Source organism: Dermacentor andersoni, chromosome 11 (assembly GCF_023375885.2).
Source record: "Dermacentor andersoni chromosome 11, qqDerAnde1_hic_scaffold, whole genome shotgun sequence".
NCBI classification, from domain to species: Eukaryota; Metazoa; Arthropoda; class Arachnida; order Ixodida; family Ixodidae; genus Dermacentor; species Dermacentor andersoni.
The window spans coordinates 16,279,947-16,304,196 of NC_092824.1; the positions used below are offsets into that span (position 1 = coordinate 16,279,947).

The 24,250-nt window shown below is 43.8% G+C and overlaps 1 protein-coding gene and 1 long non-coding RNA gene across 2 annotated transcripts in view; one reads left to right on the top strand and one right to left on the bottom strand.

Moving 5' to 3' along the window:
- The window catches only part of LOC126517684 (protein O-mannosyl-transferase TMTC1-like), a 279,424-nt gene that overhangs the window by 247,728 nt on the left and 7,446 nt on the right, over positions 1 to 24,250 (bottom strand). The window lies entirely within an intron of this gene.
- On the top strand, positions 5,083 to 9,043 carry LOC126517579 (uncharacterized). The gene is made up of 3 exons (XR_007596232.3): positions 5,083 to 5,324; positions 6,303 to 6,430; positions 8,730 to 9,043. It is a non-coding gene; the product is annotated as an uncharacterized lncRNA (long non-coding RNA).

Below are 24,250 nucleotides of genomic sequence, written 5' to 3' on the forward strand. Positions count from 1 at the left end.
AGTTCCTGGCGAGCGATGGCTTGTACGAGGGCAACTGAAGATGTGGTAGCACCAGGGCTACACGAACATAAAGCTGCGGGCACCATCGCATCCAGTTCACGTCTAACGATTCGCACCATGTCCTCTGATGGCGACGCATGCTACTATGCGGGTTGATCTTCACTCGTCAATGTTGCGGCACTATTGGGAAGTCTGGCGAATGGTTGGAAGACGCATCGGCTTTTGGCCTGCTCGAATCTTTACTCTGACTCATTTTGTATACATATATATGTATATGTTGCAAATACAATCTTCTATGCTCCAAACATCCCAGTAACAGTATTCCTTCCCATGAGTCAATTTTTTTGTACCTTATAAACTTCGATTGTAAGTACCGGAAGATTGAGTGCATTTTGAGAACTAAACCTTCGCGCAGCTAAAATATGTCTGCGAAAAACCGCCTTCGGCCCTTTGAAATTCATTCATACACTTTCTTCTCATCATCGGGCTTCCGTGTTGCTGCAACGCACGAAACCTCCTGCTGGAAAAACCATGATGATATGAGCGCCTGGGGCTATCGGCAGTCACGTTTGCCAGATAACGCAGTCTCTGTCAGAATTTCCCTAACGCAGCACTCTTGTGAACTGCTGCCCCAGTTTACGTGTCACTGAAGAGGCGAAGCAAAAACTAGTGCCAAGTCTGTTTGGCTGCTGTTCTGTAGCGCGCAAAACGGAATACTGCCATCCGCTTCCGAGAGAGAGTGGAGTCGCAAATCCCAGCAGCTTCCCAAAGGAAGTCGTCACTACGAATGCCTCGGTGGAGCTCAGAAAATGTAGCGAGGAAGCGCGACGCGACGAAATAAGCGAGGGAGCTCGTTCCTGTTTATATGTCAAGGAGCTCGAAGTCTTAGAAAACATAACTGAATAAAAACAATATACGAACTTTGTTTCCTAAGAAGGGGAGAAGTGCAAAATAAGATATATAGGCGTTCGGAAAGCATTCTTCCGGTTGAACCGGAAGTTGAAGCCCGCGTTCCTTTAAAGGTGCCGTTCACTAACTAAGATGCCACCAGAAGGAGCGTCTTCTGACGCACAGAAAGAAGTGAAACCTCCAAAAATATTTGTCGCAAGATTTATGAAGTGATAGATGATATTTTTAGAGAAGCTCCGATGCGCCTTTCAAATCCGGTAAATCCCACGATGACGTTTCACGGCGTGAGCTAAAAGAGCATAAAGGAGCAACCTTATATTAGGTAAAGTCGTGTTACAATATTGCGATCTAAGCGTCACACTGTTTCACCACGAACAGGTGTCATACTTGCGCAAATTTAATCAATTTTAGCCAAAGTTGCTGAGCAGAAATCCAAGATTGCATAATACAAGCTTTCTGGCATTTGCCACACATTCATGTAACTTTTAAAGCACAGTAGTAATTGGATCAAATGAAACGAGTTTCACGAAACGAGGGCTTCACTTGTTTAAGCAAGAAGTTATTAGTGGCGATGCCTTATATTGGAGGTTCGGTCTGACGCCAGTTTCGTAGCAGAGGCGTTTGTGTGCGTGTGTGTGTCCTTCCTTTCGCATGGTGCATCTAGCATCCTACAGACAATGTTTAGTTGTGTAGAGGAGCAGCAGGTTACAGAAACTCGCGATGTTTATTTCTTGTATTATACCAGGAATCACTTCAGAGGCAGAAATTTTGAGGGAACTAAAGAAGCTCAGATTCGTGTCGTAAGCCACATTAGAGAAAAAAAGAGCGTAACGTTAACAGGACGAAAGGCGCTAGAGCGGAGTTGAGACCAAATGCAGGCGCATGGAATTCCAGGAGAGATAAAGAACGACAAATTGATTGTTTGATGCTTTTGGGGCACGAGGGTACACACTAAACATTTTTACACCCTTATGGGTGTTAAGAGGGGTGCTTTCTGCATTTACACCCCTGTCCACACCCTTTTCGCACCCTTTTCGGTCAAAACACCCTATCACAAGGGTGTACACTACACATAGGTGCGTATTTGCTAGAAGAAGGGTGTTAAATCGACGACTGAAGGGTGTTGAACGCATTGATGCATAAATTTAAGCAACGTGTACACGTCCAGGCATTGAGCAATGTGTGTAGGTATTGCATTTTTAATGATAAAGCATTTTATGGCCTTTCAGGTAGGAAAGATGGCGTTCTCCGCAACAACAATCCATACGGGACCCTGCTCATGTCAATCTTGTCATTTCCCTTGAAAGCATTCAGAAAGCATTCAGAACCGCGCCGCCCTTTTATTCTCTCAAATTATTCACGTCATTTTAGCGTCACGTCCATGAAAAGAACACTAGGTCAACCTGACCTTTGGTTACGTCGTAGGTACCTTCGTCTGTGTATTTTTCATAGAATATGGTACTTTAACCCTTCTCTTAAAGAAAATATTTCACCACACCAAGTTGTATCTCGTCTCGCATCGACCATCAACACAAAATTGATGTGCCATTCTTCCTTTTTGCCAAGAACAGCCACTGAATGGAACCGCCTTCCCGCCTCCACAGTCACAATTTGTGACACCACTAATTCAACATTGCTGTTCAAAGTGTCTGACCGTTTAATTTTCTATTCTTGCCCTGCACTGCAAATATTGTATACTCTCACCCCTTCTTTCTGTTGTGTCTGCTAGGCCTTGAAAGTATATTATACATACATTCAAGGCCTAGTAGACACAACAGAAAGAAGGGGTGAAATTGCGGCATTATTGCATTATTTACCCATAATTACTCATAATTAACGTTGTTCTATTTACTGCCTTCTGTATCACTACTGACGTCATACAAGACGCTGATGACGTCACATTTTATTGCTTTATTATACAAAGCTATAAAATGTGACGTCATCAGCGTCTTGTATGACGTCAGTAGTGATACAGAAGGTAGTAAATAGAACAACGTTAATTATGAGCAATTATGGGTAAATAATGTGAATTAGGGTGGAATAAATTCGGTTAAGGTTCGTACAAACTGTAGCAAGGTGGATTACGGCAGATGAAGGTAGAATTGTGAAGACACGTGACAATGTATGACGTATCACGGTCACGTGATAATTGCAAGTGTACATCCATGAAGTGATTAAGTTTTCGCATTCCTAAGTGACTGTCGATCTTTTTCTAGGATTCTGATGTTACTGGCATGACGGCCACTCCAAAATGTATCATCAAGAAAATGTACGCACTTTCACTTACAATTTAATTATCATTACATTTTGTGCTCACAATTATATTATCATGCAATTAAACACTTCTAAGACTAACTGCAGTAGCAGAATGAAAACGCGCGAGCAACTTGCACAATTCTGCACGAATATTTCGGTGCCCTTAAACGCCCAACAAGAAGTGGCGAAATTAAAGAAGCTGTCTGGATACATTGCTGAACAAACAGGGACGTGCTATTAGACGAGCCTCTGATGTACAATGGCATCAACGTACAATTTCCTTGGTGAAGCCATAACGAAGACATTTATAGCGGCGAGATCACGCTGGAAGTTCTCAAATCCGAATCTCCACGTACCTTGCCTAAGTTATTCAGAGTTTTACTGAGCTACTGGTCTGCCTTCTAAGCGCATCCTCGGACACAGTTTGTAAGGCTCAGCCTTACAACTGTGTCAAAGCTGTAATTGCTTATCCACAGCATCGCTCTTACAAACGCATTCTTCAGTCGCCTGATGAATGCTTACGCGTCGCTGTCGCACGACAAAGATGTGAGGGTCTTTATCGAGCCAGGATATCGCTGTAACTACGCTGTGACCTCGCAAGGTTGCTTCGTTTGGACGCAGCGAATAATATAATCGCACCAGCAGAAGAGCGCCGATCGTCTCGCTCACGGTCCCGATTTGTGTACTGTACCCTCAGTCATGCAGCGCAGACTGCGCCCCCTCCCTCAAAAAAAAAAATATGCTCGGCACGAACCGTAGTAGCAACTACCCGCCTCACCGCTCTTGTTGGAGACCACAACGAAGCAGCAGCTAACAGGCGGCCATTCGAGCAAGCAAACCTGCCAGAATAAACGTTCAATTTGCGCGCCCGCCCCCTGCCCAATGAAAAGCGACCGGAAGTGACGGGACGACGCTGTACAGTCGCTTCGGCGCGCGGCACGATGGGAAGGCGGAAGCTACGCCATTATTGCATTCTTTAGCTACGTGAAATGCGTTCGCGTCTCGCGCTGTGCGACATAATTTTAAACGTGTGATTAGTTTTGTGCGCGGTGTAGAAAAAGGCGTGGCCCGTGCTTTGTGTATTACTCGTGGTCCACTTCAAAGCAAAGCGTTCGTACGCACTGGAAGATGGATCCACGGACGCTGAGACGAGCAGTTGCAACGTGCCCTGTGTCGGCCGTCGGTAGTCCTGCCATAATGGAAATTTTCAGGCAAGTGCCCATTTATTTGGTATTTCTTTGGTTTGTTACGTGTTTTTGTTCGCTCTAGAAGTATCTTACTGTGATCTCGTAGCATAATTCACTAATGTAAGAGCAAGAGCAGCTGCACTCCTAGTAGGGCAAGTTAACTACCTCGATCGCGCCCCGTCTTACATCGGGCGTGATGCGCCTGCATAGTTACGCTTTTCTCAGCGCTTCAACGTTCATAGATGTGCTTCTTTTGTGCGTTCAGCGCGGCTTCTTGTAATACGGTCGCTCGCACTTAAGTTAAATGTGGTCGACCACTTTTGCGTCACGTAGAAAAAGGACGACTGACTTTGCCACCTTTCGAAAGAACTGGCGCGGTATTGGTTCTCCCTGATGCGGTCGCGTGCTGCTGTTGCTGCTTGCCGGGCGCCTTTAACATGTTTTCGGCTCGCTTTGTCTGTGCGTGTGTGCGCGCTCGCGCTCGGCTCGATTCGTGTGTGTGCGTGCGCTCAGCTCAGCTCGCTTTGTGTGTGTTTGTGTGTGTGTGTGCATGCGTGCGTGTGTGTGTGTGCATGCGTGCGTCTTGCGCGCGCATACATGCCGGTTTGTATGGGCCGGCGTGCTTGCGTGTGTCTAGTGCGTACGTGTTTTGTGAGCGTGTTTCTGTGTGGGTCACTGTGTGTGCGTCCACGTGTTAGCGTGTCTGCCTGCATGTATGTGTGATTGTTTATCAATGTGCGCGTGCGTGCCTTTGTGTCTGCGCTTTGAGAGTGCGTATATTTGTGTGCGCGCGAGTGCGTTTTGTGTGCGTGCGTATGTATTGCATAAGGCCGGTAGAATTTTACTCGCAATAAAACTTCCAATTTGGTGCAGCGAGTGTTGCCGCCTGAAAGCCGAGTTTGGTTTCAAGCCAACCTGGACAACTGCTGTATGAGGCGCTGTTTCTCAGGAGGATCAGTGGGAAGGCGTCAGGTATACGCTTCCTCCTTTTTCCCGCCTCTGCCCTGATGAATCGATATCCTTGATTGTTATTCTAAAAGAAACGTTACATCCAGAGCACAAATAAATGATTAAGAAATATGGTAGTGTGTTTCGCCATTACACTAATTCTGATCTTAAAGACGTGAGTTTCCCATTAGCCCACATTTCCGTTGATGCATACAACCGCTGAAATTGTGAACAGCAGGTTATTCAAGACCCCCCGTCCGACGTATATAGCAATTGTCTTCAGGAGCTTTAATGAATTTTGAAAATTTGAAGTGTTGTTGTTGCGCTTTAGAGGTATCATATGCAAGCTTTAGGTCTCTCCGGGTAGTTTGCATGCTCTTCGAGAGCTGTCGCCTATAGCCATATTGAAATTCGTAATTACAGTTTGGAGCACTAGGGAAGCTAGAAGGCTTGTCCTGGATCTCGAGAAAGTGTTTAAGCTGGAAGTGTAGGTTGAGGAGTTTAGGGTTGGTCACACGAAGGCTTTTTATGCCTTAGCAGTAGGAGTGTCAAACGATAAAAAATTCAGTGTGTCAAGCGTGGGAAGCTGCTTATGTGGTAGAGGCTTGTGCGTGTGTGTGTGTGCGCGTGCATGCATGCGTGCGTGTGTGAATTCGCTCCTCACAAGGGAGTGTGTGTGTGTAAGTGAGCTACTTCTTTGCTGATGCTATTTGCCAAAAATTGGCAAGAAAACACAATAATCAATATAACTTGAAATAATAAGCTATGCAAAGCATGCTGGCACAGTAGCGACAGCAGCATATGAGCATACAAACATGCAGCTGTGTGACAATCTTAATGCATGACTGCAACATCTGGAAGGAAGCTTGCTTCTTTTTTAGAAAGCAGCGCAAAGTCCATATTTTTTGCTTTTCTCGTGCAAACCAAAACGAGGCTCATTACCAGTGATCTTGTCTTTCATTCTAATAGCATTTGTTTATCTTAGAGTGTTGTTTCTCGAAGGTCATGCAGATGATAGCATCAATTTCACAATGCCCAGCCTTGGTGCCCTCCATTAAGAGCAAGCCACTTGCGTTCACCTTCAGGCAGATGGTTGATGTCTTCTAGGAAGCAGTTGGGAAGACTACATTGTAAGTAGATATAGGTGTGTAGTTTAATATAGTAAGTCAAGTTATAATTTAAAACTCTGAGGCTCTTTGGCGGCCAAAGCTTGATATCATATGCAGTTGTGTGTGTTTTTAAATATTGCCGATTGTAGTGCATACTGCAGGTATGACTGTTGATCCAAAGCATACACTTGCATTTTCTTGATGGCCTTTCATAACGAGGATTTTCTTTGTGCAAGAATATTCACAGTGGGGGCATTCCAGCATGGTATTCTTTATTGTGCATTCAGTGCTAATTTCGTATGACCTTCCTTCTACCCGCCGCGGTTGCTCAGTGGCTATGGTGTTGGGCTGCTGAGCACGAGGTCGCGGGATCGAATCCCGGCCACGGCGGCCGCATTTCGATGGGGGCGAAATGCGAAAACACCCGTGTACTTAGATTTAGGTGCACGTTAAAGAACCCCAGGTGGTCGAAATTTCCGGAGTCCTCCACTACGGCGTGCCTCATAATCAGAAAGTGGTTTTGGCACGTAAAACCCCATATATTATATATTATATGTATGACCTTCCTTCTACCAATGTTTTTGCAGGAAAGGAATATTTCCTTACTCTATGCAATGAGCTTGTTATTTGCTCGTTGCATTACTTGTCTACCTTTAATTTAATCCCGTAAAATTCTCAAAACCTTAATATTTGAGCTGTTTTTATTTCAAATACAATATTAACATGCGCCGGATTGCAATCTAGACTGCAAGGGATTTGAAGAAATTACAAGAAACTAGGACCTCTCATGCGTGTTAAAAAACATTTCCGCAGGCATTGCACCTATTTCTTGTACTGAGCTAGCTGCTCATGAAAATTGCAAGCATATGTCATTTCATACAGTTTTGCAGGATATAGCAGGCCTATCATTGTCACTAAGCACAACCTTTCCTCATTTGCATCATGAAAATCTGCCTCATGCTTAATTTGGGACAAGTCTTGAAAAATGAATGCTTCATAATTTTGAAACTACACAAAGTATTGGTTGGGGCTTGGCAGTTTTCAGACTTGACCATTACAAGACGAGAAAAAAAAACATGCACAGGAGGACTCATTCAATCAAATGCAATGCTGTGGTCATTTTCCATGTGGCAAAATGTACTTTTAGGCGGGGGAGGGCGGGTAGCCAATTTACAACCATTGCGACTCATGCGGCTAGTGGTAACACAGGATGAGAAATGGTGGCTCTGAGGTTCCCTGAATATGTGAACACTTATATACAATCCCTCCCCATCCCCCAAGTGAAGGGTAACCGTGCAATATATTTTGGGCGGTAAAGATGATATTTTTAGGAGACAAGAAATTTCAGGCTCTAGTTGAGATGCTACACAAAGGAGGACCATGTATGTATTCACAGAATAACATAAACTGCCTAGGAGGGGTATCACAGTTTAGAGCATGAAGTAGAAAGTGGGAGCATGACGAAGGATCATAAGTTTATTTAAACTTATGATCTTTGAGAATACTACTTGTCACCGTTTGCCAAGCTAACCTATTGAAAGAAAGGGGCCTGCTCTAAAAAAATAGTTAACACATGCTAAATTTTCAAGGAAAGTATGCCGAACTGTCAATTCTTACTAAATTAGTAAATAAGAAATACACAATAAATTTTAGGATACAGAAAGGGTCTAATAAACTGCATTGGGGAGTTGGAGATTGTTGGGCTGGATGCATGTATTGCAGGGCAAATGATAATGCCAGTGGGGGTTCCCTCATTTTCATTTTGTGTGCACTCTGTAAAATTACTCTGTCTCCTAGTGTAATAATGTTGTGTAAAAACAGTCATTTTTTAATGTCTTGTGCATGTCAGTCTTAATATGCCATATCCCGTAAGGTTCTCAGCTGCAGTACTTATAAAATGTAATGCAGAGATATATTCCACATTTCATGTCAATTTTATATTAATGTCACATACACACTCTTGGACAAATTTCTGTTGTTGAGAGATGTCATTGGTAGTGTCCTTAAATTTTATTCAATCTTATTTTCTATGGTGAAAAGGCTACTGTAAATTTATTTGCTTTTGCTGCTGTATGTGCCTTGTATTCACAGTGACATAGTGGTTTAGTGTTCACAGTAAATGCAATTCCTAAATTTGCAAAATAGAAATTTCTCCTACCTTTCACCTGTCTTGCCCAGTTGCCTGAGCTGTTCATTGTTCCCAGTCACGTTAATTAAGTTTGTTACTTTCAGGAGCTTGTTGCCTTATCAAATTTTCCACAGTGCACATGTGTAATTGCACAGACTGAACTCTCATGATTCTCTTATTTTGCTAATGCAGGATGCAAGATTCCAGCAATGCCATGCGCTGCATTTATTGGTCAAGATGCTCAGAGAATGGAGTCCCTGCACCTCGTGGTGAAACGTGAACATTTTCTTTCATTTAGAAAGCTAAACGTCATTTGCTGTATCAATTGCATTCTTGCAGCTCAGATGTGTACTATATTTTTTCTAATTTTGAATCAATTAATATTCACTTTTCAGTATAAAAATGACGTACAGTGTGAAGGACAAGGACTGCGAGAGATGACATACACTGCGCTGACTTCCAACAATATTTTATTGCGTTGCCACATCGTGTGTTTATACACAAGAAGGGCCATGCGCAGAAAATGAAAGGCAGTCACAAGGGCTGTTCTAACAGCAAGTCATTGTATAAGAACATGGTCACTAAGAAAAAAATCACAATTTCTATCTGTGTCAGCGTGATAGAGGGGGCACTAACGCACACACTACCCATTTTTCTGGTGAAATAAGCATCAATAATGTACCGGGTGAGCTGTGTTTCGCTAGAACTTGCGTATCTTCAAAGAGGGGCATGCAGTGGCAGTCCCGGCAATGAATGCCCAAGTGGCCTTGAACAGTGTTATGGACGTTATAGTGCACTTTTGAACGATCATTTAGGCACCTGCCTGTCCGTCCAACATATTTACTGCCTCAAAACGGGAATATGTTAAACCACATTCGTTACACATATCGCAAAACGTTTTCTGTGCCCGACAGAGCAAGAACTCTGACACGATTTAGGCGCGTTTACACGCTTATAGAGCTTTGCCAGCTTTTCCGGGGCTGAGAAAAGGACTGGGATTCCTGGAGGTTGCCAAATCTTTTTTTAGCCTATCGGAGACATCATGCACATACGGTAGCACTGCGAACCAGTCTTTCAACTGGCTGGTTCCTTGACTGAGTGCGCTCATCACGTTTTGTGCCCTTCAGAAGCTGTTCCGCTATGGCTGAAATTAAGGCCAAAGGGTAGCCAACCCAAGAAAGGCGATCAACCTGTGCAGCAAGACTATCTTGCATTTCATGTGAGCAAGATTTATTGAGGCTGTTAACGAGGCAAATCTTTACAATACCTCGTTTAACAAGCTTTGAATGTGCAGAGTTAAAGGGCAAGAGTGACTTCTTACTTCTCGGTCCAAAGCACTAGCCCACCTGTTTATTTGTAAGGCACTGCCTGAGATCAAGAAAGCGCAAAGAATCATCAGTGGGGACCTCATTTGTTAGTTCTAGAGGCTGCAGCTCTTAAAGATCTCCAAGTCTCCCAAGCAGCAGGCTCAAAAGCATGATCAGTGCAATCAATAAATACCAGGTAGTCGTCCACAAACTTGCACACTTTGACAACGAGAAATGCATCTAGGGGACCTTGAATATTTCAATCATGATTAGCTAGATAAATATCACTCAGTGGCGGCGCCAGGCACGATCCTGCACAATATACAAATAAATGGTATTTGTATAGGATCATGCCTGGCGCCGCCACTATGTTATATTTATCTCGCTCATCATGATTGCAATATTGAAGGTCACCTAGATGCGTCTCCTGTCAAAGTGTGCAGGTTTGTGAATGACCACGTGGTATTCATTGATTGCGCTGATCACGCTTTCGAGCCTGTTGCTTCGGGAGTCTTGGAGATATTTAAGAAAGCCTCCAACTAACGCATGAGGTCCCCATTGATGATTCCTCGCGCTTTGTAGATCTCAGGCTGGTGCTTCGATCTGAGAAGTAAGAAGTCACTCTTGCCCTTTAACTCTGCACACTCAAAGCTCGTTAAATGAGGTATTAAAAGTTTTCCCTCGTTAACAGCCCCAATAAATCTTGTTCACACAAGATGCAACATAGTCTTGCTGCACAGGTTGATCACCTTTCTAGGGTTGACTACCCTTTGGCCTTAATTTCAGCCATAGTGGAACAGCTTCTGAGGGGCACAAACCGTGATGAGCCCGCTCAGTCAAGGAACCAACCGGTTGAAAGACATAGGTTCGCAGTGCCACCGGTGGGTATGTGCATGATGTCTCCGATAGGCTAAAAAAGATTCGGCAACCTCCAGGAATCACAGGCCTTTTCTCAACCCCAGAAAAGCTGGCAAAGCTATGTAAGTGTGTAAACGCGCCCAAATCACGTCAGAGTTCTTGCTCTGTCGGGCACAGAAAACGTTTTGCGATATGTGCAACGAATTTGGTTTACCATATTCCCCTATTTTGAGGCAGTAAATATGTTGGACGGACAGGCAGGTGCCTAAATGATCGTTTAAGAGAGCACTATAACGTCCATAACACTGTTCAAGGCCACTTGGGCATCCATTGCCCCGGGACTGTGACTGCGAGCCCCTCTTAGAATATACGGAAGTTCTAGTGAGACACAGCTAACAGGTCATCCGGGAAACTATAGAAGCAAATTTCACCAGAAAACTGGGTAGTGTGTGCGTTAGTGCCCCCTCTATCATGCTGACCCTAGTGAAGTCTTGTATCTCAAAAGATAGAAATTGTAATGTTTTTTTTTCAGGTGACCACGTCCTTAGTACAATGACTTGCTGTTAGACGCCCCTTGTGACTCATTTTCTGCGCATGCCCGCTCTTGTATACATACACACAATGTGGCAACGCAATAAAATATTATTAGAAGTCAGTGCAGTCTATGTTGTCTGTCGCAGTCCTTGTAATTCACGCTGCACGTAATTTTTTTGCATTAATTGCCAACTATCCCAAGAAAGCACTTTTTTCAGTATATTTATAATGTTTGATACGACCATTTGCTGGCAAATGTTAACAGTGTGATATTTAACTTGAACTTTTACATGACTGCCTGTGCCTGTGTTCTTTTAGTAACCAGAGTATGGCTAATTTATTAAACCATATTTGCTAATTTGTATACTCACATGCTACAGCAAGCCCTAATCTTGTATTACTGCATCTAAGTGCAAATAATTTAGAAATTTACTATGTATTTTAAAACACTGTCCACCTTTCGTGTTCAGCAAAATTATTTAATCAACAGTGGTTTGCTTTTATCAGGCCTTTTACTGCACCTTGCACCCACACAATAGTAAATGTGGAATACTCATTCTTGATTTATGGTAAGAAAAGAACCTATTTTCAAACTGCATATTGTATATGTACCAGTGCCTTCGGGTTATAAGACAGAAATTTATAGAAACTGGAGTTGTAGTTGGAAAATCTCCTACACAGCACTTTTAGCACAGAGAACTCTCGTTTCACAAAAGAGGACAAACTATGTAGGCACTAAAAAATTCTACATATTTTTCGTGCTCAAGTAATCTTGTTGGAAAGAGAAAATTAGCAATAATACTGCTGGCTTAAACCTCACTTAAAGCACGTCTATGCTTGGAAAGTATTGTTTCAGTCCAAAAATGTTGGCCAGTTATGCTTACATCGACTTTCCAAACTTTTCATAATGCTTTGCGATTACATTAGTGTACAAAGTAACAGGTGTCTTGTGTATTTGCTCTGCATTTCAATTACTCCCCTAATTCACCTTTGCAATGTCCCTTTTTTTTTTCAAGGCTTCAAAACTTGAATTTTCGTTCATTGAGCCTTATACTGAAAATTTATTCCTTTATGTGGCCCAAAACACTGCGAGGTCAACTCAGGCTCTTTCAGTGCTGCTATACATAGTTTCTTCTCTAATAACAGATTTGATCAATACTTATATTTTAGATACCTTTGTGGGAAATGTACATGTTCTTGTACTTACCGATGTGTTTGGTGATTGTGCATGTTTATATTTCATGTGATTTATGTATATATTGTACTCTGTATTGCTGCATGCAATAAATATATTTACATTTTTCTTGAAAATGCCATATATCGTACCAGTCTGTGTTGCATTTTATGTGGATCTGGAAATCGTGATAACCGTTGGTGTTGATATACATGCTCAAAAGTGACATTTGTTAGGTTGTATATGTGCAGCGAAGACAGGTTTTGCAATATACACCGTGAATTACTAATATGTAATGTGATCCACACGTATACGTGCGTGTGTGCCCATCGAAGCTTCAAGGCCGGCTGTTCGACGGTGTGTTTGGTAGCCGAACTTGAACCTTCTGGCACACGCGAGAGTTACGCGTGGATCGCTGTACATAGTAGTAATTGAAGGCGTGTACTGCCGAACCTGCCTTCCATACACACTAGCAATAAAAGGGTGTACACCCTTCCAACACCCACATAGATGGGTGTTAATATGGACTTGCACCCCTACATCCTAAATTTATTTTGCTGGACACCCTTCCTCTAGGGTGATATAACTGCACCCCAACTGTAGGGTGTAGACAACAGCACCCTTAGGGTGTTCGTCTGGCGACAAACTGATTTACACCCTTAAGGGTGTTAAAATGTTTAGTGTGTATCCTACGGCGTAGAGCTCCATCACTAATCAGAAGATCTACTTTGTGTTCTTTCAGATAAAAATAAAATGTTTACAGAACAACTGAGTCTGCTGCGGGCGGAAGCTGAGATGGAGCATTTGAGATTATAAAACTTGCAAGTGAAGGAAAGTTTTCTACTTTTACGCACTGCAAAGATGACTTGCCATTAGTGGACTTCCCATTAGCGGACATTAGTGGACTTTCCTATCCCTCAGAGGGATAGGAACGATCACAATGATGAATCGAAAAGTGCACTGAAATCGAATAATGTAGACTGTTACATTTTAAACATGAATTCCCTTCAGATGCTTCAAAGACTATATAACATATTATCCTAGAATGAAGTACGCAATTGTAGCCCCTCCTGATTATATATACATTTAATTTCAGTCAGTTTTCGTTGAGTAACGTAACACACGCATTTCAGCGCTAGCTGAAAACGGGGCGGTTTCTTGTCGACAGCGCCCACGAAAGACGGACCCGAACAATGAATGTTCTCGAACGGGTCGAGTGCTTTAAAAACCAAGAGTCAGAGAAGGAAGACGAAAGCTTTGCTTCGTCACAAAGACGCGCATGGTGAAATAAACAACACATACATAAAAGGCGCATCCGCAGTCAATGTTCCTTTCGGCGAAGAGAAATGCCAAGACAAAAAGAAAAAAAAAACAAAGAAAAACGTAAAATTATCATGGCACACAGCGTCGGCTTACACTTGCCACGGGGAGATCTTTCCATTCTATAGACAGGAGGGATTGAAGTTGAAGGGGTGCCCGACTTTCTTACAGACGCCTCTCGAGGATGCTCGAGTGGAGATAAAGAAAGAAAAAAAACTGAGTGAAAGCCAACTTGACGCGGCTGTCGCGGACGCCAGACGAATGTCGAACGAGCGCTAGCAGCGTCATTAAGGCACCGAGTCTCTAGAGACCGAAGAGCAGATATTATCTCATTGATTTTCTTGCGGCACGTGACAAAAGCATTTTGAAGATGAGCGCGCAACTTTAGAGCAGCGGTGAAGTGCTTATTTCTTTATTTAGTCCTTGGTTTGTTTATTTATCTGTTTATTTATTCAAGTCAAACCTAAAGGCTTTGTGATTGAAGGTTTAGCATAGTGTGATAAAATAACAATGCGTATGTAAATACTGTAGACATAAAAGGAACGCGAAGTGGAGCTCTAGGTGTGATACTTGAAAGTTGTTGAGCTATTTTTCTGTAAGTCAATACAACAGGAATTTTCGCACACGCACACTCTTCAGTTGAAAAAGTTTCCAAACTCTGTTGCATCGCCCCCATTGAAACCACGCAGATATACACCCTTACGCGCAGGCCTTGTTCGTTAATGTTGTCCGCCAGCTGATATCGAGAGACATATAGTGCCAATAACGCACGACACCCTTGAGCATAATGGTCTTCACTGCCATGTTTTGCCGTTATTTTTACATTATACAACAATTCTTGGTGTGCTCAATAACATATAAAAGTGGTGTAGTCGATGTACGCTCTACTTTAACCTCTCCAAAGCTGAAGATGCGTAACAAAGCATAACTCTCCAGTCGGACGTACTTTCGATAGTTGTCGTCAAGCTACAAAAACAAAAAAAATATATCGTTTCATGAAATGCAAACATGCGTAGAAAACAGCAACGAAGATGAAAAATCCGTAGAAAGGAATTCGCGTGTGAGGATTTAGTCAGTTGTTAGTCAATGCGGGGCCGGTCTGCTCCTTCCCATCCGGTCCCGTCTTCCAGCAATGGTTTTCTGTGATCATGAACGATCTTGCCCGCCAGATAATTATGACGGCATATTGCAGAGAAATGAATATGCGGTCTCACATGTAAAGTAGTCGAATTTTAAAGTGGCACACCGCCACATCAGAAAGACAAAGTACACTAAGCCATGATTCCAAAGAGAGAAGCTTGTGAACTAGCCGTCCTAAAAACAAGAATTATGCCGCAGCGGCGCCTTAAAAAGCTTGAATTGAGAAAGAACGCGCTTTCACCAGCGCTCTTCACGGAAACGCTGACAGGCGTACTTGCCAACGGCTCAGGACTCGAAGGCCGTCGTGCACTCCGCCGAGTAGAGCACACCGCTGCCCGTGAGCGGTTGACGACAATGCGTGGATGACACTTCGGTTTGAGCAGGGTGCTCGATGATTCTTACCATTAAAAAGAAACTGGGTCTCTTAACCGTGGCGAGTGAGAGGGAGAATTTATTTGAAAGAAGGCCGAGAGGTTGGCCTGATCTAGCGCGCTCTAGAGGTGGAGGGAGAATGGAGACGGTAAGATGTGAAGAGAGGCGATGATTGTCACATAGGATGCGAAAAACGAAAGGAGAGGCAATTTCAACAGTCTCTTGAAAAACGTTTACAAATGTCACCCATCTGTCACCAGATGCCTTCATGCCTGCCTATCGCAGCTCTTTACATGCTGTAGCGCCTTTTTCTTGGCGTCTGTGCTGCCCAAGCAGGAGAAACTCGCAGACCAGCTTCTTGAATCTACCTTTTTTCTGAAGGTTCACCGCAGCCAAGAACACGGCGGTGGCTGAATGTAGCGCAGCTGCGCATTAGGCTAGAGGAGGAGTGGGAGGAACCTAACACAGTTTTGGCGCATGGAATTTACCCGCCGTGGTAGTCCAGTGGCTGTGGCATTGTGCTTCTGAGCTAGAGGTCACGGGTTCGATCCTGGCCGTGGCAGCCCCATATTGGTGGAGTGTAAGGCGAAAACGCTGGTTCACTTAAACGTAGGTGCGCTGTAAGGAATCCGACGTGTTGCAAATTAGGAGTCCTTCATTACAGCCAGCTGCGTAATCAGATCGTGGTGCTGGCGTGTAAAAGACCCAGAAGTTTATTTTAGATTCAGCTTATTTTAGAGTGCACCAAAGGCACGCATTTTGCAGTTAGCATACCATCCCTTTCATACTTGACCTCGCGACCACGCTGTGAGCAGCCATGCCTCGTAGCTACGCGCGAGAGCAGCATTTTCCTACAATTGAAAGTCGCTCTAGAAACGCCTCTCAGTTGCGAGGCATTCAAGTAGATGCGGAATGTTCCCGGTTGCCAAGACTTGCGAGTCTCGGGAGTAGTGGAAGGGTGCCGTGAAGACGGCAGTGGCCAGATTAGTTGGCGCTGGCACTTCTTTCCTCTCTGTGGAGTCGAGGCCGAAGTGACGCGAAGAGGAACGTTGTGGAATACTGTGGCGAGTGCTCGATTTCAGTTATGCTTGTCATCAGTCGAAAACCTAAATGCATTCTCCAGGTGCGCGCTACACCTCGCAACTACTGCTATTGTACAGCAGCCACTTTGCCGAGCATAATCCATGCGCATCTTTCAGAAATCCTGCCGACATTGACATGGGTGTTTGCACACAAGATAGTGCGCAAACTATCCAGTGCGGATAGCAAATGGAAGCTTCATTCACAGAAACTGAAAAAAAAAAGAAAAACGTCATTCTAACATTCCGAAAACAGAAAGCGAAGTAGACCAAGACGACACGTTACATTAAAAACGCTCTGCATGATAACAAAAAACTTAACGCACGGCATTGCATTTCTTGAATTGTAGTGCGAAGTGACACAGACAGAGACTAGAAGCTGACAGGACGAGCGCTAACTCTCAACTAAATTTTTATTGAAACTATCAACATATATTTAGGCGGTTGCAAATACCGCAGCATATGGAAAGGACAAGGTCTAAAGACATCAGTTAAACGTATCAAGAGGAAGGGAAGCCAAAAAGCAAACAACAAAATGACACTGCTTGAGATTAACACACGCGCTGTGAAGATATTGAAATTGGCATTCCAACAGAATGCGAATTTCAATATCTAGACTGCTTCTCTTCTCTGTCTGTGTAACTTCGCGCTGCAATTCAAGATCATATTACCGTACCAACTCGCCCCACTTCCTATCCTTTGGAATTGCACGTATTATAACATTCCTTCAGGTCCACAAGACGACACAACTAGACTGCATCGACGAAGAAAGTCTAGTTCAAACGGCAGTCTTAAGAGGAAGCTTTAGCTCGGGGCGAACTTGGATGCCGCGTATTTAAGTAAATTTAAAACGTGAAAATAATTTGATAAAACAACGCCTGAACCAATTTAAATAAACTTTTCTGCAATTTCACAGAAAACTGTAAATTCTAGTGATTCTAGGAAGCACAATCTTTATTGAGCGCCTGAAACGCTTCGTGAGAATTTCCGAAAATGATGTTTGCAAGAAACATAGACGCCCAAAGTTTTCCAATTCGTTACTTTGACTCAAAAAGAGATACTGCAGTTTTGGAAACTGCATCCGTTAGAGTATCTAATTAATTATGGGGTTTTACGTGCCAAAACCACTTTCTGATTATGAGGCACGCCGTAGTGGGGACTCCAGAATTTTCGACCACCTGGAGTTCTTTAATGTGCACCTAAATCTAAGTACACGGGTGCTTTCGCATTTCACCCCCATCGGAATGCAGCCGCCGTGGCCGGGATTCGATCCCGCGACCTCGTGCTCAGCAGCCCAACACCACAGCCACTGCGCAACCGCGGCGGGTATCCGCTAGAGTATCTAAAACGGGCTAATTTGATATATAAATTTACAGCCTACTTGAATTTGTTGCAACGTTTATAAGGGTGTTTGAAAGTCATTGAACTGACGACTCAAAAATCGCGGTCTTCCGTTGGTACTTATGAAACGCCTTGTTCAAATGTTGCTGGAACTATAGGGAACGTACTCCCAATTGTCTCTAGATGATTCTTTGGCATCAACATCCGAAGTGGGTTCCGCTGTCGAGCCATAGCAGCACCGTGCCAATTTGCAGGCTAACAACTGGCAGAACTCATCGCGGTACGCTTCACTCCTTTATCATTTAGACTTAATCGACTTATCGTAACGGACTCGAGCAAACGTGCACGTTCCTTGAAAAAGTGGCCAAATATGTAACGCAATTTATTATGCCGCTGCCTATTATTATGCCCTTAAATACTATTCGTGTGCTAGAATTGCAAAATAAGTTTAGTGAGTTACAGATACATCAAACAGAAGGAAACATAAGAGTATAACGGCTAAGCGCTTCTGACTATATCAGAGAATTCATAGATTGCACTAACCGAAGAAGAACTGAGCAGCACTTTATACCACATATGAAGACCGCCTAAAGCCGCTTTCAGGAGAGGTAGAGAGGTAGATAGAGAGATAGAGGCAGAAAGTTATTGAGGCGAATGCCTTAGGTGGCTCGTACCCCTGATGAACTTGAAAGCGAAAACGCGTCATCCGGTCCAATAGCACAAAAACTACCATCATCAGCAATAGCTTATACTCTCCTAAGGAAGCAAAAAATGCAGTGGCTCATCCCTACCGTAATGCAGAGGCTACAAGCACTCAGCAAATTCAAGCTTACAGGATAAAAATTAATTGGAATTGCGCATACAACCTGGAGAAATGCGGCATCTAGTCGAGTGGTACAAAAAAAAAAAAAAAACCACGTGACCTTCTAAAGGGCTCATACCCCCGTAAGGAATGGCTCATACCCTTGTAAGAAAGCAAAAAAAAATGCCATGGCTCACTGGAGGTGCCATCAAAGCAGAACTAACACGAACCCGGTACATCTTAACCGCATGTTTCTGGAATTGCACCCTGATGCCAAATGTAAATTATGTGATGATACATGTGCCACCCTAGCGCATATACTCTGCGATTGAGAAATAGTTCAAAGGAGAACTGCCATCCCCCCAGACGAACTAGAGGTGCCGTGGAGAGCCGCACTGACTAGCTCAGATCTCTAGGACCAACTTTGGGTCATCCACGCCCGGAAAGTTCTATCGCGCTAATATGCTCTCTGTTGCCCCCGGGTGCTGCGTAGACGCAGGCCACCAATTTGCAGGATATTGAATAAAGTTGTCATACACGCCAACCCCGGCAAGGCTGAGGCTACAAGCGCCCAGCAAAGCAAAGCGAACAGTGCTTACATTAATTGAACTCATCTATAAAGCACGCAGAACAGCATACATTTCACTCCCCTGCCAAGAGGATGCGACGTGAAGTCGAAGAGAAACGTCGTTGGCGCGAGTCTGACCCCGGTATACGAGCGCGCGAAGCCAAGCTGAGCGTCGAAAACGAGCCGAAAAAGCCGAACTGCGAAAGCAGCAACGCGATCATGCGAGACGGCGCATTGCCAAGGTATGCAGCAGGCTGTCGCCTTCAGGTGTTACAAGAGCGTAACATGCTGCCGAACTTTTATAAGAGAAAAGCCGTGAGGTCGGAATTCCAAGAGATATGTTCAAATTTACAAACCTGCCATATTCAATTGATGGGCTAGTAGTTGCAGAGGGCTGATTGTGGAAAGCAGGTAATCCATGTACATGCTTTCATCCCTTTGAACACTGTAGTAAAAGTTATTGAATTGCAGTGAGCGTTATTGTGTAAGCAAAGTAATCTTTACATTACAAAATTACCAGCAACGTAATCTATTCTAAGTATTTAATCAGATGTAATTCATCACGTAAAAGTCTGCTACTGAATCAAAAGTGGTGTCTATAGATATTTATCGTAATACTCGTACAGATACCATGATCAGTCAGCGTGACTTGTTTATCATTTTTAAACTTGGAAACTCCGGTGGTTGATTTCCATCCAGCTTTAATACCACGTATTCCAGTAATATGATTAATGTCGAATATAGCAAGGATGAATATTTTTGAAAAAATAAGAAACAGCTCTGATAACTGCAGTGGTGTATTGCCATTGTGCTTTTACCTCGTCTCTCGGCGTCACGCTCACATGAAGAGCCCTGAATTCTGTTTCTGGTCTTGTTACTCACAGTGGCTACAACTTTGCGATTAAGAGTGAATGGAACGACACGGTCTTCGTTCGTGATGTGGGTATCGCTAAAAGCACGCAGTAATGTGAAAGCCTGCGAATCAGTAGCAGAATCCTACAGCTTGCTTACATGCAAGGACGATTCGCAACTGAACAGTATTGTCCAGTGGAGAACTTACGGCACCGCAAAGCTTCAATAACAAGGAAAGCGTAGTCGAACAGACCAGCTACAACCATGCGTGAACAACCTAGCTGATTCAGACTACGATTAGCTGGCACCATGCTCTACCCTCCACAACGCTGCACTACTCCTCTGATACGATTATATTGCACCCTATTCGTTGTGAAATGCAGCAAGGAAGCTACGCGGCACGTTCCGGGGGATTACGTGACGTTCTACACTCTCGACTACCACGCCCACCAAAGCGGACGCATACAGCTCCGAACGACGCTTCCGTCGCGCACACGTTCTAATACGCGATAAAGTGGCCGCGCCGGATGACCCTGTCTCCCAGTGGTGCCCTCTATCGCGGTAAAACTCTGCAGCGCCGCTGGGAGTATCGACATCGGGGCACTCAGACGATGTTAGTACCTCGAGAACAGTTCGCATGAACTGTAGTTGGTCGTCAGCGCTTGAGAAACGGAGCTGTTTGGCCTAGTTGACTTCGGTTCGGGAATATATTGAACTCAATAAGCGCAAGAGCTGACGAAAACCAATGACCAGAGAAGGTAAACGAATTGTCCTTCATCAGCTCTCCCAACACTTCAGTGCAGCGATTTCCGTAGTTAAACAAACTAGTCCAAAGACCACTTTGCTTAGGCGGTATTCAGAGTGCATTGCACTTCGAGTTTACTGACTGCGCTCAACTAAACCTGTCTTTTGTACTGATCTGCACTCGTAACTACAGGCACAATATTGTCACGTCCACGGCTGACCGCTGTAACTCAACCAAACCATTGTATTACGAGACAGTCTCTGTTTAGGTACATATACTCTTCTCGATCAGCGGCCACCGGTCGTAGGCTTCTTAACGGTGCACCATTTTAACGCGTGGCAGAGACTCGACCTCCATTCGCGGACGCAGCCAATCTGTAGATTAGGTGCTGACCCTCCTGTCTTCTCACGGAGTGCGTGCCGCCGGTAACCGATTGCCACTTCGCCGAGTACGGCGTGAAGAGCGGAGCTCAGCTGACGTCAGTCGCTACGGTAGGGCCAGTGCAGTTCAACCGTATGAGCTATCCCGCCGCCAGCTATTAAACGCACGGCTGTAAAGATAAATGCGGAAGCGCAATTGTGTAGCTCGACGCAAAGAACTGATAAGGAAAACGGGATGTGAAAAATTTATACAAAAAGCTCGAAAACAAACTGCCGGGCTGCGCTGACGGGAAATAACGCACGGCGGAGCAGCGCCGAAAACCACAAACAAAATGTCAAAGAGCGCGCACACAGTCGCCCAAGAGGAAAAAAAAAAAGAAAAGAAAAAGAAAAGAAAAAAAGAAGAAAGAAGAAGATGTACAACGCTCAAAAAAAAAAAAAAAACTGGTTAGCATCGCATTGCGCTATGGAGCGTTTCAGATAATATTTTAGAAAGAAAAACAATCAGCGAGAGCAGATACTTTCAGGGTATCATAGTACAAGTACGCGATGTGTAACAACATGAATTTCCGCTAGTACTTCCGTTGTTGTTCATTGTTATCCCGTCTGTTAGCCTAGGGATATGCTTCAGCGCACACGTAAATACTACGAAAGTAAAAGAAAAAAAAAAAGAAAAAAAAGAGACATGCTGCAGATATGGTCAAATTTGCAGTATAACAAGCCAAGTTCCAGTCTAGGCGCTCCTCTTGAGCAGTCGCAAAAGTAATTTCAGTTTGCAATTACACACGCCTTACGATGTTTCCGGTATATGACTGGACCTTTTGAAACCCTGGCTGGGCATCTGTTGGGTCCTTGAATTGCAGCGTGCGTGAAACGTAGGCATTTCACGTAGGCATGTTCAGGCATTTTCACAAAGGCCTTCTTTCAAACACATTCACCAAAATATTGGCCGTAGCCTATCCCCTTCCGTACTTCTCTCCCCCTTTCACCGCTTTTTATTTTATTTGCTAAATTTGATCTCGGTTACGTTCAAGACTTGTAGACGTTACAGACGCAAAGTAACTGCATCGAGCTGCAATTATTTCAGTCAGAAATGTAATGGATCACCGTTACAAATTACTACCGCGAAAGTTACTGAATAATTATTCAATAGTAATCCATTACTTCCCCGTTGCTTTCCTTGGAACTTCTTCATAGATACTGCAAGCAGAACCAGCTGGCGTGGTCCTTTCAATGCGTCCTCTGCATCTCTTCCTTGCTTATCTGCTCTAACAATGGCTCTCAAAAGATTTCGTTGGTCATTGTCCCCCGTTTTTGTTTTTGTTGTGAAGACCAGCAGCGACACTGAAAGCTTGCTCGAAGGCTAAGAGAGCTTAGCTCGATGTACGCATTTAGGAGTAGGGAGGTGTTGTGACGTATACGTCCACCTTGCGCACAATACTGTGGTTACTCTGCGCTGGGTCCTAGCGCGGCGCTTCATTGTTGCTGGCACTTGGAGAAGACGCTCCTGGTTGAGCCGATGAAAAACTGAAAGAAATCGCCCATATCTGATTTCCTGGCATTGTTGTCCTAAGTGGCCTTCGCTATCTACCCATACCCGCACCTGTTCAATTCCTCGGCGAATGCGCGGTGGAGCGTGCTGAGCGCCTGGTTTACCTAATTGAACACGGGCATTGACGAGGCTGCTGCGCGGCATGACTTTGGGCGTTCTAATGCTTTCTGTTTTTTTTTTTGCCAAATTAAGGTTCTCAAAACTGCGCTGCTTCTTAAAGCTTGTCTCGTCAATAAGATAACTGGTTACATGTAATTCATTACTGGAAAGCGTAATTTAATAACAAGGAGCGTTGTTGAGGAAACATAGTAAATGTTAAATAAAAAAAATTACCAGAAGATGTGATTGATTACAAGTAGTTAATTATATGCAATTACTTATGTGCAGGTCTGTCGCATTCAGCAGGTTGTGCGTTCTTCGTAAACCAAACCTAAAATACTTCGGATCACTTGCGCACCTAAGTTATTTCGAATGCTTAAATTAACCCAGGCACTTTGAACTTCGCCTACACGTTAACCACACTGTGTCCCCAATTTTTGAACAAATGTAATCAAGGTAGCTTCTTTAGTTGACGGAAGACACAGGGGAAACCTATACTGTGAGTCTCGTATAACGAATACAGAAGAGGAAAAAAAAAAAAAAAACTAAGGTTCAGTAATTACTTCGAACGTTTATAATTAGACCAGGCACGCTAAATTTTCGCCCAACAATGCACTGCACATAAACCCCTTTCCATGAAATATAAGGTTCCTGTGACGTAGTGTTGTCAATGGACTTTGTGAAGCGTAGCTGAAAACGGTAGTTCGACACTTTCAGAATCATGGTTACGATTTTTTTTTACGTAGAGTGCAATTCATACAAGAACAATTCACATCAAACAGATATATTCCGTAGCGCTCGCCATCTTCGCTAAAATTTGGCCTTGGTGGAATTTGTAGTTCTGACAGGGTGGCGAGCTAAATTCTGCGCTGCTCCTAAGAAACAGGCATAACCCGTGGGAGCGCTTGAATGCGTAATTTATTGCGAACGACTCAACAAACTCAAACACTTCAAGTTTATCTTGCACATCACCCATTACGTGTTCCTAACATTCAACAAAACTAAATAGGGTACTCTATCTAATGAACCGAGGAGGCGAGAAGAAGCTGACATTGCGAATAGAGAAGAGAGAGAGAGAAAAAAAACACACCATTGAGTTCAATAGTTATGTGGAACGCTCCTGATCGAGTCAGGAACGTCAAAATTTTGCGACGGCATTCTACATAAAAGGGCCTCCATTTATATTTAATATAAAGTTTGCGTAACGCAGCGTTGTTTCGGGACATTGGGAAACTTAGCGAATCTAACAGCCGCGTCGCATTCTGTAAAACGTGCGTAAGAAACGTTTTACAAGTTTTCTTTTGTCCGCACGTTTTTAGCTGCGCCTGATGATTCACAACAGTGGTTAGCCCATCCTGCGTAAGGTTTGATACGGGTGGTATTTGTATTTATGCCAGGGAAGCGTGCTTAATTTTGCACCTTTCGCAATTTACTCCCATAACATCCATGTAATCACCTTAATTACTCCTAACACTCGCGTAATGTAATGACATGACCACAGTAATTCGACATGCGTTGAACTTAGCCTAGATTGTAGCCTCAACGTGCTCTTTTATTTCGCCAAATTGCAAAATGGTGCGCAGTTTTGTT